The following is a 13,422-nucleotide window of genomic DNA, read 5'->3' as shown; positions in this document are numbered from 1 at the left end:
TTTGTCGTAAAACAGATGTTTTGGATATATTCCTAGGAGTGCTATTGCTGGGTCATATGGTATGCAGATTTTGAGTTGTTTGAGTGTTCTCCATACTGATTTCCATAGAGGCTGTACCAATTTACAGCTCCACCAGCAGTGGAGTAGGGTTCCCTTTTCCCCGCATCCTCGCCAGCAAGCGTCGTTGGTGTTCTTGTTTATGTGGGCCAATCTTACTGGTGTTAGGTGGTACCTCATCGATGTTTTAATTTGGATTTCCCTTATTGCCAGGGAGCTGGAACATTTTTTCATATGTTTGTTTGCCATTTGGACTTGTTCCTTTGTGAAATGTTTGCCCATTTCCCGTGCCCATTTCTTGAGTGGCTTGTTTGTTTTGGTTTTTTGGTTGTTTTGAAGTTCTTTGTATATCCTGGAAATTAGCCCCCTATCGCCTATATCGTGTGCAAAGATCTTCTCCCACTCTGTGGGTTGCTTTTTTACTTTGTTGATTGTTTCCCTTGCTGTACAGAAGCTTCTTAGTTTGATGAGGTCCCATTTGTTTATTCTGTTCTCAACTGCTATTGCTTTTGGTGTCCTTCTTAGAAAGTCGGGACCTACTCCTAGGTCTTGCAGGGTATTTCCTACATTTTCTTGCAAGAGTTTGAAGGTTTCTGGATGTAGGTTTAGGTCTTTTATCCATGTAGATTGGATCTTAGTGTATGGTGATAGATGTGGGTCTATCTTTTTGTTTCTACAGGCTATCAGCCAGTTGTCCCAACAACATTTACTAAAGAGGCCTTCCCACTTGCTTGGACTGTCATTGGTCTTTTTGTCAAAGATTAATTGGCTGTATCTGTGTGGGTTCCCTTTTGGTGCTTCTATTCTATTCCATTGATCTTCTTTTCTGTCTTTGTGCCAGTACCAGGCTGTTTTGATAATCACTGCTCTATAGTATGTCCAGAGGTCCGGGATTGTGATTCCCCCTTAACTTCTTATTTTTCAGGATGGTTCTAGCTAACCAGTATCATACTGAATGGAGAAAAGCTAGAGCCCTTCCCACTGAGATTTGGAACAAGACAAGTGTGCCCGCTATCACCACTGCTATTCAACATAGTCCTAGAGGTACTTGCAGAGGCCATAAGACAAGAAAAAGAAATCAAAGGCATACGTATAGGAAACGAAGAAGTCAAGCTTTCACTATATGCAGATGACATAATTCTATACATAGAAAAACCAGGAGACTCAATACAGAAACTACTAGAACTTATACGAGAGTTTGGCAGAGTGGCGGGGTACAAAATTAATGAACGAAAATCAACAGCCATAGTGTACGCAAATAACACCAAGATGGAAGAAGATCTAACCAACAGGATACCATTCAAAATAGCAGAGAGAAGTATGAAGTATTTGGGAATAAATCTAACCAAAAGCGTAGGAGACCTATTCGAAGAAAACTACAAACTATTTAAAAAGGAAATTGAACAAGACCTCAAAAGATGGAATAACATCCCGTGCTCCTGGATAGGCAAAATCAATATCATTAAAATGTCTATACTACCACAAGCAATATACATTTTCTTTTTTTTTTTTTTTGCAATATACATTTTCAACACAATTCCAATCAAATTGCCCAATACACCCTGGTTCTTATGATCATCACCTGGTGCTTGAGTCTAGCCCAGTATAGTGCATCACAGACATAGCCCAAACTTGTGCTAGGGAGCACTGCAGCCATCCCCAGATTAGACAGCAATGCCCACTCTGCCTTCACACTCTTCAGTGGGAACCACAACCCAGCCAGAGTGTCTTCCTTTCTCTCCAACCAGGCCTGTTTCCAGCATAGATGTCATGCATGCTAGTGGTTGCTCTGACCCAGCTTGGCATAGTCCCTCATCTGTCATGACTTTTATCTTTGAATGCTGAAGCTGGCCGGACCCTGCCTATCCCAAGTCCAGACTCTTACTGGTGGGTGCTGGAACCTGGCCCTGCTCAGTTTGCTCCCTCCCATCCTTGGTTAATGCAAACTGGTAAGTGTGACAACCTTCCCCAGCATGACCTGTGCTCCATTCTGGTTTCTGTACTTGCTGATGAGGTAAGGTTTGCTCAGCCTTACCCAGTATGCTCTCCTCCAAAACCAACCCACACATTAGCCAACTGCTGTAGCTATTCTGCTCAGCCTACCCAACTCCCTGGCCTGAACCATGTGCTCACCAGCAGCAGTTATGACTTACTAAGGTATTTTCCCAAGTTTCCCCACTCGGCTCACTCCCAGATCCAGATCTAACACATGTCAGACTGTGTTAGGCTCTTGCCCAACAGAGTCTGCTACTCCACCCTTGCCTTGTATGAGCTAGTAAATGTTGTGGCCCGGCACGCCCATCCCTGTTTTAGGATGCACATGCAGGTGCTGCAGCCTGGATCTGCCCAGATTATTCTTGGTCCCTGTACCTGTGAGTGTTGGCAGGTTCCATAGTCACATCTAGCTCAGTCCACCACCATTTCAACTCTTGAGCTAACCAGTGGGACTTGTATTTCCACAGGTTTGGGTCCACATATCTCCCACAGAATCTACCCCCAGACCTGGTTCTCTTACATGCTGGTTAGTGTCATGGCCCTGCCTAATGTGACCCATTTCCTGTTCCAATATTAGGTCAGGTACTTGGATCTAGCCCTGCTAGACAGGTCCCCAACCCTAGCTTTCCCAGGGACCAGTGTGCAGTGGTCAACAATCGTCTATGATAACAAGTCCTGCTCAGGACTCCCATGTAGGCTGATGTATCAGTCTGATCCATACAGATCTTCCAGTCTCTCCCCTTTGAACCACCAAGTCTCAGTTCACTTGCTTACCTGTAAGTACAGTGACCCTGTTGTCAGGAATCCCTCAGGACTCATTCCTCACCTACATGCATAGTGGCCTTATCCATGGATGTCCCTAGGCAGTAGTAATTCCAGGTCCCCAGAGCCCCAGATCTCACCACCACCACCTTCAAGCCCAGGGTTAGCTTACCACCTGACATTGGTGGCCAGGGATCTAGGAACCCCAGCATGAAGCCAGGCACATGGCTGTGGCTGGGAGACTCAGACACTCACTCCTCTGTCCCAACTTACCTGGACTTCACCCAGAACATGCTCAGAGCTGTCCAAGATCCACTGGCAGCATAATCATTGTGGACAGAGAAAATTCTCAGACCTTGGGCTTGGACAAGCCCAGGATTCACCCACTGCTTGGACGCCGTGGATGGGAACCTAGGATCTTCAGGAGGAAGCCTGGCGCAGCATGGGTTCTCTCAGACACAGCCACTTGGCTGCAAGATTCAGATACCCGCCCCTCTGAGCAGACTTACCTGGATTTTGCCCACCCATCATTCTCCTCCATAGCTTTTTGACCTGAGTTTGCATGCAGTGTTCTCTAGGCATCCATCTCGTGTTGGTTGGGAAAGGAGTGGGAGGTCTGAAGAGTTTGCTAAAACAGGAATGGAGGAAGAAGTTAGTTATTAGAAATCCCCTTTGAAAGGCAGTTCCTCCAGAGGCTTGCAGAAATATGTAGTCTCCATGGGTTTCCTTTTTATTTATTTGTTTTTGTTTTGATGAGGAGCTTCCTTCTCAGGGGTACCTCTGTGGTGGCAGATAGATCATCATGGCAGGTGTTGGCCTTCTGTGCAGACTCAGCGTTCCAAACATTCTTGGATGGGCATGTCCACCTGACTTTGGTAGGATACTGGAGTCACTTTTGCTCAGCCCCAATATTCCCTCTTAAAATTCCTTGGGTTTTTTTTCTTCCATGGAGCTCCCTCCTGTAGCTATGGCAGGAGACTTCTATCTCATTCTCTGAAATAAATCTTGCTTTGCAAACTGAATTTGTCCATATGAAAAATCTTCTTTCATGTGAGACGACAAATGAGCTCGCTGTTGTCTTTTCACTTCAAATTTCTACAAACATGGCAGAGATGATAGTGATGATGGAAAAGATGAAATTCTCACCTCCTGTGGTGGAAGCAATAAATCTATATTAATTAAAGAACTGGAATCAGTAAGCAGGCATCCAAGCTTGTCATTTAGAGAACAGAGGGAAATGACAATATTTCAGGGAAAAGGAGGCAAATGAAGAACCCCACACCCTCTTAGTTCTTGTGTCACAGGAAAGGACTTCCATGCGGACAGCAAAGTGGGCTGGGCAAGATGTATAAAGTTCTGCCATAGCAGTCAGCACACACAGAGTGGGGCCTTGGAAGCACAGTTTTATTGAGGGGTGGGAGGTGGGGACAGAACATCAGCTCACAATCAACAGACGATGGGACACAAAATTCTCAGGGCCAGAATTCTAATCCTGTCTGACTTGCCCAGGACAGAAAGTCATCAGAGGAGTGTGATTGGTGGCTTCTCCTTTCCATTCTTGTGATAAGTTACAAATTCAGAAGGGTGAGATCTCTTTCTCCTTGCTATTCTCATGATAAAAACCAGAAACTGAGGAGTGGGCTTGGTATGCTGTCTTTCCAGGGCAGAAACAGGCATCTTAAACACTTTTAAAGAGACTCCTCTTAGGGCAGGTTCCGAGGCCAAGTAGGTTATGTCTCTGCCTGAGACACCATCATCCCATGGCACCACTGCCCATCCAGCTCCATGCTTGGAAAAGATGGTCCAACTGTTTGGGCCCCTGCACTCATGTAGGAGACCTGGGAAAAGACCTGTGCTCCTTCCTTTAAATAGGCCCAGCTCTGGCTCATTGCAGCCATTTGGAAGGTGAAACAGCAGATGGAGGATCTCTCTCTCTTTCTCACTATCTTTCAAATAAACAAACCTTAATGAGAGAAAAAAAAAAAGGCAATCATACTGGCACACTGATATAGTTAACACAAATTTGACATTGACCAGGTCCAGAAAAAAAGACTTGGCTGCTTTTCTCCCAGCAGTGTAGGTACAAGGCAACCTAGGCAGTTGCCTGCATCTGGGGTGTTTTGTTCTAAGATGCATTTATTTGAAAGGAAGAGCCAATGAGGGATAAGTTGAAAATTTCCATCTGCTGATTCACTCCACAAATGGTCACAACAACTACCTCTGGACCAGGCAAAGCCGGGAACCAGAAACTCGAGCTGCGTCTCCCACATGGGTAGCAGAGGCACAAGCCTTTGGACCATGTCCTGTTTCCTTTCCAGATGCAATAGCAGAGAGCTGGATTGGAAGTGAGAATATTTGGATCTTGAATCAATACTGGAATATAAGATGTCTGCATTGCAAGTGGTGGCCTTTCCTGTTGTGGTACACACTGACCCTCACTCTCGGGCTTTTTTTTTTAAGATTCATTTTTTTTTTTTTTAATTGGAAAGGCGGATATACGGAGAAGAAAGACAGAGAGGAAGATCTTCCGTTCGATGATTCACTCCCCAAGTGAGCGCAACAGCCAATACTATGCCGATCCGAAGCCAGGAGCCTCTTCCGGGTCTCCCATGCAGGTGCAGGGTCCCAAAGCTTTGGGCTGTCCTCGACTGCTTTCCTGGGCCACAGGCAGGAAGCTGGAAGGGAAGCGGGGCTGCTGGGATAGAACCAGCGCCCATATGGGATCCCGGGCGTGCAAGGCGAGGACCTTAACCACTTGTGCCACCGCGGGGGGGGGGTCCCCCCCTTTTTTTTTTTAAGAATATTTCTAGTTTATTTCAGAAATATAACATTTGGTTGAGTTAGAAGTATTTTCAAGCTTACAGAGCAAAGAGAATAATTGGAAATTCTTCATCATTACTAATTTTTCTTGCAAAATACCATATTTATATTATAGGGAAAGATGTAGATAGATTTTCTGGACTTAAGAACATTCAGGCTATTAGAAAAGTTTTTTTTTATGATTAGAATATCTTTTTTTATTTTTAATTTTTTTATTTAAAATTTCGAATTAAAAAAAATTTTTTTATTGTTAATCACACTGTGTTATGTGATACAGTTTTGTAGGCATTGGGATTCCCCCTACTCCTCCCACAACCCTACCCTGTATCTGGGGGAAAAGGGAAGATAGAGGAAAAAACCAGCCTCCCACCCCATCCCAGCATCCCTGACTCCGAGGTACTGATCAAGTGGTTTTTGATAGTCTTAACAGTTTTGAATTGCTGTCAATCTCACCATTCCAAGCACAATGAAATCTCTCAGGAATTCATTGGCTGATATAGTTCATCTTAGAGACTCCATTTGCCAACACATGGCTGGGGGAGTTGATTGATTTGTTCTGTCCTCTGTCATGGTACCAAGTGTCCTTGCCAGACTCCAATCTACTGCCCTATCTTCCATATGCATCTGGATAAAATCTGTCAACTGCTCCATCTGAGCCACTGCAGAGGCTCAGATTTTATTTTCCCCTTCATTTTATTGGAAAGTCAGATGTACAGAGAGAAGGAGAGACAGAGAGAAAACCTTCTGTGTGATTATGCACTCCTCAAGTGGCAGCAGTGGCTGGAGCTGTGCCAATCCGAAGCCAATAGCCAGGAGCTTCTTCCATGTCTCCTGCACAGATACAAAATCTCAAGGCTTTGGGCCATCCTCGACTGCTTTCCCAGGCCACAAGCAAGGAGCTGAATGGGAAGTTGGGCTTCCTGGATTAGAACTGGAGAACTGGCACCCATGTGGAATCCCAGTGCGTGCAAGGGGAAGACTTGAGTCAACAGGTTATTTGTCTGGGCCCTGGAAGGCTCAGCTTTAACACACGCACTCCACCGTCAGACCATGGAATCTGCAATTTCCTTCATGGTTGGGGTTCTGAATCCAGTAGTTTAGTTGGGGAGGACCCCCAAGGAAACTTTGTCTGAGGTGATCCCACACTCATTCTTGTGTGCTTGCTAATACAGGGTCTGGCACAGTTCACCGCCTCAATCAGCTTATACGTATGCTGATGCTTGCAATTGCTGTGTCAGTTCTGCCTTCAGCCCTGTCTTCCACACAGACCCATCACTGTTTCAGCCCAGCCTGATCCTGCCCAACACACACTCAGCCCTCATGCAAACCAAAGGGAGCTGCAGCCTAGTTGGAGCGACCCATAATAACCTCTACCAGGACTGCCTCCTGCCCTGATTCCTGTGCTTGCCAGTATGTACAGAAGATTAATCCAGTCTGTCCCACATCCCATTCAGCTCTCATACATGTCAATGGGCATTTAAATTTAGTTCAATCCAACTACCCCACTATCCAGCCTACACGTGCCGGTAGATGCCACTCTCTATTCATTCATGCCTGCCCCAGTCCTGGTTCTCATGCTCACCAGACAGAGTAGCAACCCAAGAGGGAGGTGCCCACTGTTTCCCTAATGGGCCTATTCCCAACCCTGGATCTTGCACTCTCCAGGTGGTTCTGCAGTTTAACTTGACAGAATTAGCTTCCAGTGTCAGCATCTGTCAGCTGATGCTGTGGCAAAGTCCAATCAACCCACACCCACTCTGACTTATGCTTGCACCAATAGGAACAGTCAACCCAGCCTGGCTTTTCCCTGGTCCAGCTCGCATGAGCATCATTGATTTAAAGCCAGAAAGCAGGTAGATTAGAGTTGTACTATGGAAGGACCCATCTAAAAGCTGTGTGAAGAGTGAAGGCTATGAAGGACAATGAAAAGTGTATTGCAAAAGTGCAGGAAAGGAATGGTGTCTAAACTGAAGTAAGTATAGTGAATATGAAGAAAAAGATAAATTTACACATTGAGAAATTTAATTAATAGGACTTGATTGGTTTAATGTCAGAAATGATGTAGACAAAAAGTTTAATTTCTGGAATACAATCCAGATGATCAGATTTTTCTCAGTCTCCTCAAAGATTCTCCCAGAGTTTAGTTACAATCTTGAATGTAGTTTATTTGTGGTGTGTAACACGTATGCAGATGGAACTGTTTCATAGGTAGAAGCAATGAGGGAAGAGCCTTGGACCAGGGAAAGAGGAGTCACCACTGTCAAGTTTATGTAATGACTGAATGGGTTTGAGCAAGGAGAGAGAGGAAAATAAGACTCAAAACAGAGTCCTGGATTATATATCAGCCAGCAGCAGAAAAACAAGTTGAGAAGAAAAGGCAAGGATTGCTGGAACATTCTGTCTCATAGAAGTCCGCACTCTTTTTCTCATTGAAAAATGTTCTACAAGTTAAAAAAAATGTTCTTAGTTTTCTGATTACTTTTCTAAGATTTCCAAAAGCATGTAGATGATCAGATAGTTGCTCATGCTTTTTCCCCCATTAAAAGCCATGCGATGGGCTATAGGGTACACATCCAAAACTAAGAACAAAATTATTTCTGTCTTTGCTAATATATGATGTTTTGGGAGGAAATGAATAAAATAGCAGAAAACTTCAACGCAAAATAATGTGTTCACCATAAACTGGTATGTGTTATGTGAATGCAGCGAACTGCAACTCCTCCCAATGCCAAGAGCTCAGATGCTGTGCCATGAGTAAGCTAATTGTGAACATGAATATACAAGATGGTAAAGAAACATCAAACCCTTTGAGACTTAAGCCAAGAGAATTTATACTTCATCTAAAAGACAGTGATAACGTAACTGCTTTACCCTACTAGCTATCTACATAGCCATCTACTACTCCATAGTAGAAGGCAGTTGATTTCACTGAATCTTTCAAAGTAGAAATAAAGGTGGACAATGTGAAAAGGGCATACTTGGGTTTTGAAAAGTGATGATTAGCTAAAATGCATCTCAGAAGCTAATATTTTGTAAAGCAAATATACCATCCTTCCCTTCTCACATTGAGAAGAAAGTAATTTCTTATTTTGACAAAATGTGATATTGCTTGATAAAATATAGTATATGATGCTATTAAGAATTTGCCAACACAACAAGAAAAAGGAACAAATACGATGCAGGATGGCAACGATATAGCGATAATTACATGTGCTTCGCAGATGAATATAGAAAGGCTTTGACACATAATTATTCACTAAATAATTTACCAATGGTTTTTAGGCAGAAGGGACTCCATGTACTCCCATGATTCGGAGAGGACAAAGTGAAAATACTGCTGAGGTATTCTAGAATGCTCATTACAGTGCTTGAGTTTCTGGTATATATCACTTGGATATCTTTTTACTTAAGTGAGACACTATTAATTAAATTTATATTGCTACACAATTTATAATGTTTCATTTCTGTCATTTATCTCACTCCCATCACAGTGAAGAACTCTATTTTGGTATAGCAGAAATGAACTTACTTGAATCCAGGTAAACTGAATTCTAAACCGCCTTTTAAATGTGTCCACAGATCACCCACCTTATCACCATTTGAAATTCTTTGATTTCTCTCCATATGGGCTGAATCCGAAATCTGCACTTCATTTTAAAAAAGATTTAATTATTTGAACAGCAGAGAGAGAGAGATAGCTGAGGGTGGGGCGATCTTCCCAAATGGCTGCAGCAGCTGGGACTGGGCCATGTCAAAGACAGAAACACGTTAATTAAATCTGGGCCACTTAGGTGGGTAACAGGGGCCCCAAGCGTTTGGCATATCTTCAATTTTTCAGGGAGCTTTACAGTAAGTGGGAATTGGAGCAGCTGGGATTCCAGTGTCTACAGGCTGCCAGCTTCCTAAGCATCACAGTGCTGATTCAAGGATCTGCCTTTCAGTGAAATCTCTACGTGATTTGTGTCTTAAAATAAGAAAAGCACCAACAGGATGTGTTGTTCTGGTGCCATGTCAAGGAGTTCCTTTTCTTTAGTTCATAACATCACCTATTAATTTGACTTCTATAGAATATTCTGGCTGATATAATACAATTTGAGTGTATGATTACTATATTAGCATATAGTTCACATATATAGAGAGTAAACACACACAATCAATGTGCTTATATTGATACCACATGCTCTTATTGATACTAAGCAGTACAAGAAATATAATCAAACTAGGTCAATTAATTATGTCAATTCTTAGTAACTTACTGAGAATATAGGGTATAAAATTACTTAAAATACAATGAAACGTTTTATGAAAATAAGGAACTAATGGAAAAATAATAGTTTCATAAGAGAAAAGTTAAAAATCAATGTATGGGGCCTGGCTAAAGTTTTTGTCTTAAACACACCGGGATCCCCTATGGGCGCTGGTTCTAACCCCGCTTCCCATCCAGCTCCCTGCTTGTGGCCTGGGAAAGCAGTTGAAGATGGCCCAAAGCCTTGGGACCTTGTACCGGTGTGGGAGATCAGAAGAAGCCCCTGGCTTTGGGTCGGTACAGCTCCAGCCGTTGTGGCCACTTGAGGATGGAAGATCTTCCTCTCTGTCTCTCCTCTCTGTATATCTGATTTTCCAATAAATAAATAAATAAATAAGTAAATAAATAAGCAAATCTTTAAAATATCAGTGTATGGCCTAATGGTTCAAACCATCTTACAATCTGGATTAAGGGATGAACAACAGCAGAGGTTGTATGTAGTCCAAAACTAAATGATCGATGAGTGTTAACATGTTCTCAATCAAGGTATATTACATAATTTATATAAAGTAGTTACCAAGTAGAATAGTGAGTTGGTTGGAATCAGGACAAAAGTGAGTGAATACTGTTAAATATTGTATTTTCAGTTGTATGAGCCTACAGAACACCACGCACAGGAATCTGCAAGTTCCTGGAGGACACCACACATAGGATAGGATCTCCTGAGCGCCCACAGGACACTGAACCCAGGACCCCTGAGAACCTGGAGGACACCACACGCAGCATCTCCTGAGTGCCTGGAGCACCATCAGCAGTTGGTAAGCATGAGCTAAGGATAAAATAAGATGCGGGAGGGGGAAGGGAGGAATTAAAAGGTACTGCCTATCATGTTTTGTTATTTTTTGGTATTTACTTCTAAAATTTGGTTTATGTTTTGTTTGAGAGTGTACTGAAAGCAACTCCAGCTGGGTGACAAAAATTCAGGTAAGAACACCTCTAATCCTTCCATCTGATTAAGCCAGAGAACAGTATTTCTTGTGACTGAAGCAGCTGAAAAGTGAGGGAACTTACCTTCCAATGGAAGGAGACAGAAGCAAAATTCATATGTCTGTGTTCAAAGCAATCCTTATTGTGGTTGAGCCCCGGACTATGCATACATAATTCGATCTTTATTTGTTGACCTCAGGAATGAGCATTTGGAGATTTGGGTTATTAACTTAGTGAACTGCCTCTGAAACAACACTAAAACAGAAAGCATCAGAAAAATAGGTTAAAATTAGACTTTATTCAACTAACAGTTGAATGTAATCTGAAATTATTAGACTTATGGAAAAAGTGAAAAGTATATTTTCTCCAGGGAATTTCAACCAATGGATTGTGACTTAATATTAATTAGGTAGTACAATTGGTAGACAAACATTTTGAAACAGGTATTTTAGCTGTATCTTAATGTTACTTGAAACCTAAGCAGTGAAATATAACCTATGAAAAGTAAATAGATGAAGATTCTACAACTAAAATAATGCATTATATGACATGAAACAGTTGCTAACAAGGCTTAATAGCAAATGAACAGAAAACGAGTCCACAGCTACTGGAAATTATCTAATTTAAAAAAAGAGAGAAAATAAAAAATATGAGCAGTGGCTCAGAGAAATATGAAACAATAACTAACGGTTAAACAACACAAACAGAAGTTGCAGACTTAAGGAAGATGCAAGGACAGCCTTATTGTGAATTCTGTTGCAAGTCAGTATTACCAACATGTTACAAGGTATAAGGAAGCGACATTTGTGAAAGGGAAAACAACCATCATACCTCCTCCAAAGAATCTTTGCATAGAAGCTCCAATGCTAAAGCTTTATCAGCCATAGCCATTGCTCACGATGCCAAACATTCGCCCTCATTTAATATTTATATAATTTTATTGGAAAGGCAGAGGAGATTTACAGAGAGAAGGAGAAACAGAGAGAAAAATCTTTTATCTGCTGGTTCACTCTGCAAATGGCATGAACCGAGCTGTGCTGATCTAAAGACAGGAGGCAGGAAATCTTGAATCTTCTGTCTAGAGGGACTGTCTGGCTCCAGGGGCCAGTGCTGTCTTTGACACTTGCAGTGCGCTCTCTTTAAATGTTGTGTCAGTACTCCAGACTTCACGGATCAGGTGGCTGGGTTGGTCAGCCAACTTGGCATCAGTGCCTGGAAAGTATGCGTATACATGGCTCCCTTTCAGCCCAGTTTTTAAGCTGGTGTGTATGAAACAAAAACAAGTTAGTAGCTGCAGAAGATCTGGTGCAGCATATGTAGCCACACATTCCAGAAAGTTCCATGTAATCATACTGGAAAGCAAAGGATAGAAACTTTATGCTGGGTGAAGAATCAGTAGAAGGGAACTGCAATGGCGCAATTGGCTAATCCTTCCCCTGCAAGCACCGTGATCCCATATGGACACTCATTCATGTTTTGGATGCTCAACTTCCCATCCGGTTCTTGTTGCCTGGGAAATCGGTAGAGAATGGCCCAAAGCCTTGGGATCTTGCACCCATGTGGCAGACCTGGAAGAAGGTCCTGCCTGCTGGCTTTGGGATGGCTCAGCTTTGGAATGGTGCAGCCTCTTGGGGAGTGAACCAGTGGATGGAAGAACTTTCTCTCCTCCTTTTTGTGGATCTCCCTTCCCAATAAAAATAAATAATTTTTAAAAAAGTATGGAATGCATGTCATCCTTGCTCGGGGCCATGCTAATCTCTGTATCGTTCCAACTTTAGTATATTGCTGCTGAAACGAGCACAAAAAATAAAAAATTTTTTTAAAAAGAAAGGGAACTGAGACCATTGTTCTTTGCAATGTTTTTGAGCCCCTCATCTAGAAGAAGAAGCTCTCAAAGCAGATACAAGAGAAAAAAATAATTGGCAATCATATAATAATGATATCCTTGAAGTAGTTTGAATGTTTAAGATGCAATTCATGGAACTGTAAAAGCAGGTTTGTGATTGTTTTTGTAGATAGGATTTTTAACTCTCAGGAGTTATCATTGAAGATTTAGTGATTTTTTTTCTTCAATGAGATTTTTTTTTTTCTTTTTAAGATTTATTTATTGGGCCCGGCGCTGTGGCGCCGTGGCGCAGTGGTTAAGGTCCTCGCCTTGCACGCCCAGGATCCCACATGGGCGCCGGTTCTAATCCCGGCAGCCTCTCTTCCCATCCAGCTCCCCTCCTGTGGCCTGAGAAAGCAGTTGAGGATGGCCCAAAGCCTTGGGACCCTGCACTCGTGTGGGAGATCAGGAAGAGGCTCCTGGCTTCAGATTGGCTCAGCTCCAGCTGTTGAGGCCACCTAGGGAGTGAATCATTGGACGGAAGATCTTCCTCTCTGTCTCTCCTCTCTGTATATCCGCCTTTCCAATAAAAATAAAATAAAACTTTAAAAAGAGAAGATTGGAAAAGAAAAAATTTAAAAAGAAAATTGGAAAGGCGGATATTCAGAGAGGAGAGACAGAGAGGAAAATCTTCTGTCCGATGATTTACTCCCTAAGTGAGTGCAACGAC

General features: G+C 42.6%; 1 pseudogene; it reads right to left on the bottom strand.

The window, feature by feature from the left end:
• Positions 1–12,566: 12,566 nt before the first annotated feature.
• Positions 12,567–12,667, bottom strand: LOC121166461 (annotated as a pseudogene).
• Between the last annotated feature and the right edge of the window lie 755 nt (positions 12,668–13,422).

This window comes from Ochotona curzoniae, unplaced genomic scaffold (assembly GCF_017591425.1).
Source record: "Ochotona curzoniae isolate NIBS_2020 unplaced genomic scaffold, NIBS_Ocur_1.0 patch14, whole genome shotgun sequence".
NCBI classification, from domain to species: Eukaryota; Metazoa; Chordata; class Mammalia; order Lagomorpha; family Ochotonidae; genus Ochotona; species Ochotona curzoniae.
The sequence above is the reverse complement of the archived record's forward strand: the minus strand, read 5'-3'. Positions and strand labels throughout refer to the sequence as shown.